We start from the raw sequence: 5,354 nt of genomic DNA on the forward strand, positions 1-5,354 counted from the left end.
CCAGACTCTGTCACATGTACTCAGTGTGAACCTGCTTTCACCTGTGAAGAGCCCAGGGCGCCAGTGGCGAATTTGCCAATCTTGGTGTTCTCTGGTAAATGCCAAACGTCCTGCACGGTGTTGGGCTGTAAGCACAACCCCCACCTGTGGACGTCGGGCCCTTACACCACCCTCATGGAGTCTGCTTCTGACCGTTTGAGCAGACACATGCACATTTGTGGCCTGCTGGAGGTCATTTTGCAGGGCTCTGGCAGTGTTCCTCCTGCTCCTCCTTGCACAAAGGCAGAGGTAGCGGTCAAGCTGCTGGGTTGTTGCCCTCCTACGGCCTCCTCCATGTCTCCTGATGTACTGGCCTGTCTCCTGGTAGCGCCTCCATGCTCTGGACACTACGCTGACAGACACAGCAAACCTTCTTGCCACAGCTCGCATTGGTGTGCCATCCTGGATGAGCTGCACTACCTGAGCCACTTGTGTTGTTGTAGACTCTGTCTCATGCTACCACTAGAGTTAAAGCACCGCCAGCATTCAAAAGTGACCAAAACATCAGCCAGGAAGCATAGGAACTGAGAAGTGGTCTGAGGTCACCACCTGCAGAAACACTCATTTATTGGGGGTGTCTTGCCAATTGCCTATAATTTCCACCTGTTGTCTATTCCATTTGCACAACAGCATGTGAAATTTATTGTCAATCAGTGTTGCTTCCTAAGTGGACAGTTTGATTTCACAGAAGTGTGATTGACTTGGAGTTACATTGTGTTGTTTAAGTGTTCCCTTTATTTTTTTTGAGCAGTGTATTATCTTAAATTGTATATTAAGGGTGATTGTTATAACAGCTTCCTACCAGGTGTGGTGGAGTTTGGTTCTGGGCCTCCTTCAGAGACTCCTGGTAGAGTTGATGTGTTCTCTGGAGAAACAGCATGATGTCTGGAGGACCCTGGACTGTTCTGATCAGCACCTGGCTCATACACACATGTATACAGTTATACAGAGCAACTTATCTTAAGATAACTAGGGACGACAACCACGTATCACAGTCATAGTAAGTAAATCTTTGCGGTATTCGTTTTATGTATTTTCTTTTCACCCGCAGCATGGTGATGACTCTGTCCAGGTATAGCACCTCCTGGTGGCAGAAGTCAGCATAGCAGCGGGCAGGCAGACGTCTGGAATACATCCCTCTGAGGAAGGCTGAGTAGAGGATCTCATCTGCTACTCTCTCACTGGTCTCCCACAGGACGTCATAAATACTCACCTCTTCAACCAGCTCTGGGGGAGGGAAGGAGGGGCAGTGTTCACAACTACGTGGTACATTTTAGCAATGATTAGTACAAAACTCAAAACAGTTCATCAAAAAGACAGTTGTTTCAAAACTAAGCCATTTTTCTATTGACTATTACAAGACACAAAATCATACAGTCACTTATTCACCAAACTTAATCAGTGTTTCATCTAGAAATACATGTTTCACATTGCAATACATGTTCATATAAATGTAAATGCTTTTCACAATGCAACCCACTCTTTAATTTAGATATGATTCTCTTCTTATTTGTTAGAATACATTTTATTATCACTCTAATATATGCTATTTGTGTAGCAGGTGTTTTTCTCCAAAGTGTTGGTATGTAACCTCAGTGGGAATCAAACCCACAGCTCTGGTGTTGCTAGTGCCATGCTCATACTAACTGAGCCACACACACTATAATACATACGCACAATTAAAATACATTTAATGATTACAATAGAGGTGGAAGATGAATGATGGCCGTCCCCATGAGCATACCGCCCTCCTTCAGGCCATGGATGAGGCATGCAATGACATCAATCCAGAACTATGTCAGGCTTGGATTTGTCATGCCAAAAGGTTTTTCCGCAGGTGCATGAACAATGAGGACATTTACTGTGATGTGGATGAGAACCTATGGTCAGATGCTCCAGACAGGCTTGATGCTAACTGGTGCCTGCTAAACCTTGCTTCTTTCAATCATTCATTTGTCTCATTTGATTACAGTACACCTATGTTGTAATGATATCGGAACAATACATGTATTTCTTGCATCAATTATTGTGAAATATGTCATAATTTCCCCCAAAACTTTTCCAAAAATACTATTTGAACTCTTTGCAGACTTGTTTTGAGATTGGCATTATTCCTTCTGTATCGTAGAAATCTATAATCAATCCTATCTCAAAATCCTCCAAAAAGGACACGAACCATAGAGGGATTAGTCGCATTAGCAATGTATATAACTTGTATTCATGAATTCTAAATAACAGGCTCTCCCACTATCTAGAACAGTCTACTATCGACTATCTAGAACAGTCTACTATATACTATCTAGAACAGTCTAGTATCTACTATCTAGAACAGTCTACTATATACTATCTAGAACAGTCTAGTATCTACTATGTAGAACAGTCTACTATCCACTATCTAGAACAGTCTAGGATCTACTATCTAGAACAGTCTACTATCCACTATCTAGAACAGTCTACTATCCACTATCTAGAACAGTCTACTATCCACTATCTAGAACAGTCTACTATCCACTATCTAGAACAGTCTACTATCCACTATCTAGAACAGTCTACTATCCACTATCTAGAACAGTCTACTATCCACTATCTAGAACAGTCTACTATCTACTATCTAGAACAGTCTACTATCTACTATGTAGAACAGTCTACTATCCACTATCTAGAACAGTCTAGGATCTACTATCTAGAACAATCTACTATCCACTATCTAGAACAGTCTACTATCCACTATCTAGAACAATCTACTATCTACTATCTAGAACAGTCTGGTCAGCTTGCTGATGAACAGAATGCTTTAAGAAAGCCAGAGTGTTTGACGTGATTTTTGTAGTTATGTAACGTCAATTGATTGGCTGGTGCGACAATCGACTCCAGGGGTGAAACAGCTTGACTCTGTTGAGGGAAAATATATTTTGCTGAAGGGAGGGTAATCCATTTTCATTTAAGAGACCCTGGAGTGTGAACTAGTTCTATGGTAGTTAATTCAACAGTGGGAAGTTAGCTACATTAAACTAGTTCTATGGTAGTTAATTCAACAGTAGGAAGTTAGCTACATTAAACTAGTTCTATGGTAGTTAATTCAACAGTAGGAAGTTAGCAACATTAAACTAGTTATATGGTAGTTAATTCAACAGTAGGAAGTTAGCTACATTAAACTAGTTCTATGGTAGTTAATTCAACAATAGGAAGTTAGCTACATTAAACTAGTTCTATGGTAGTTAATTCAACAGTGGGAAGTTAGCTACATTAAACTAGTTCTATGGTAGTTAATTCAACAGTAGGAAGTTAGCTACATTAAACTAGTTCTATGGTAGTTAATTCAACAGTGGGAAGTTAGCTACATTAAACTAGTTCTATGGTAGTTAATTCAACAGTAGGAAGTTAGCTACATTAAACTAGTTCTATGGTAGTTAATTCAACAGTAGGAAGTTAGCAACATTAAACTAGTTATATGGTAGTTAATTCAACAGTAGGAAGTTAGCAACATTAAACTAGTTATATGGTAGTTAATTCAACAGTGGGAAGTTAGCTACATTAAACTAGTTCTATGGTAGTTAATTCAACAGTGGGAAGTTAGCTACATGAAACTAGTTATATGGTAGTTAATTCAACAGTGGGAAGTTAGAACTAGTTTGATGTAGCTATGATAGTTAATTCACCAGTAGGAAGTTAGCTACATTAAACTAGTTCTATGATAGTTAATTCACCAGTAGGAAGTTAGCTACATTAAACTAGTTCTATGGTAGTTAATTCAACAGTGGGAAGTTAGCTACATTAAACTAGTTCTATGGTAGTTAATTCAACAGTGGGAAGTTAGCTACATGAAACTAGTTATATGGTAGTTAATTCAACAGTGGGAAGTTAGCTACATGAAACTAGTTCTATGGTAGTTAATTCAACAGTGGGAAGATAGCTCCATTAAATGAAATGATACAGCTACCAAAACAGCTGTATAGTTTAATTGGTAGAAGGCTTTTCTGTTCTAATTTTAGATTTGAATAGCAGAGTAGACTAATGATGTGCTCTATGTTTTTGTCAAAGCTTCAGGGAAAGTGGTCAAAAAATCACATTGTTTAGAGTGAATAGACTGTTGGAAGTCAGATTTAAAATGGGAGATATAAATAAAAGGAGATTTAGAATGTTGAAGACATCCCGTTAAAGAGGAAGAGGTTTTCTAGGACAACAAAAAGCTTAATAGTTTAAAAACAATTCCAGACCGGTTTCATGTTTCACAAGTGTCATTAATGATCAGATAGATCATCTTCTACATGTCAGAGTGCCATTCAACAAGGAGCTGCGCCAAGACATTCCTACCTCTCTCATGTGATTTCTTCTGACTTGGCAATGATGCTAAACCAGATCTAAAAGAAAAGGAAATAAAAAAATCCATGAATGTAATTGAGTGTTAATATGGTGCCTGTATAAAGCATGTCCAGATACAAGACAGTGTTGGACCTGCTACCTTGTCTCCATAGAACACACATAGAACCTCAGCTCTGCACAGGCCACATCATTCCAGCCCTGCCCACCTGTTGTCAAGACAAATCTCACTTCAGTTATTTCAATGTGCTCAGAGAGTGTGTGTGTGTGTGTGTGTGTGTGTGTACCTCCAGTGTGCAGCTCCATACAGTTCTCCCCTGTCCAGAGTTACTGGGCTCATCCTCCTCCCAGTAGAAACTGTCAACAGCTGAGCCGTTACTCCACAGCCACATCCCCTCCTTATCACAGAAACACATTGATTGATGGATTGAAGCCACTTCATTGTTTTTAAACAGAAAGTACATTGAGCTTTTGCCTCTGTAAACTGTAGACATTTGACAGACTGGTTGACAGGCTGACAGACTGACTGATGAATTATTGACCCAGTGTACCTGAGCTGCATCGTAGCCTCCCATCCAGACCGGCTGGTCTGTTTGTCTCCTGACCAGATCCTGGACAAACACCTGTTGACCCGGGCTGTGAACCGACACCAGGTTCCCTCTGTGTTGGGAGCAGTACAACTAGAGAGACAGTCAGAGAACACTGTGTTAGCTCGCTGAGCTAAAGCCCCGGGATTACTGGATCAACGCAGGCTAAAAATGGACATTTCCTGAATTAAATTAAATATCTTGAAATATCAATGGTTGTGTAATAGTAATAGCAGTTGTAGTGACAGAAGTAGTCCTAGTCGGAGTAGTAATAGTTTTTATTTTTTTTACCCTCAATTTTGTGGTATCCAATTGTTAGTAATTACTATCTTGTCTCATCGCTACAACTCCCGTACGGGCTCGGGAGAGACGAAGGTCGAAAGCCATGCTTCCTCTGAAACACAACCC

At 40.2% G+C, this 5,354-nt stretch overlaps 1 long non-coding RNA gene across 1 annotated transcript; it reads right to left on the bottom strand.

Moving 5' to 3' along the window:
- Nucleotides 1-1,195: 1,195 nt before the first annotated feature.
- Nucleotides 1,196-4,677, bottom strand: LOC135537150 (uncharacterized). The gene is made up of 4 exons (XR_010455131.1): nucleotides 4,647-4,677; nucleotides 4,502-4,568; nucleotides 4,354-4,400; nucleotides 1,196-1,266 (listed from the first exon to the last, which is right to left on the bottom strand). It is a non-coding gene; the product is annotated as an uncharacterized LOC135537150 (long non-coding RNA).
- Between the last annotated feature and the right edge of the window lie 677 nt (nucleotides 4,678-5,354).

This window comes from Oncorhynchus masou, unplaced genomic scaffold (assembly GCF_036934945.1).
Source record: "Oncorhynchus masou masou isolate Uvic2021 unplaced genomic scaffold, UVic_Omas_1.1 unplaced_scaffold_713, whole genome shotgun sequence".
NCBI lineage: Eukaryota > Metazoa > Chordata > Actinopteri > Salmoniformes > Salmonidae > Oncorhynchus > Oncorhynchus masou.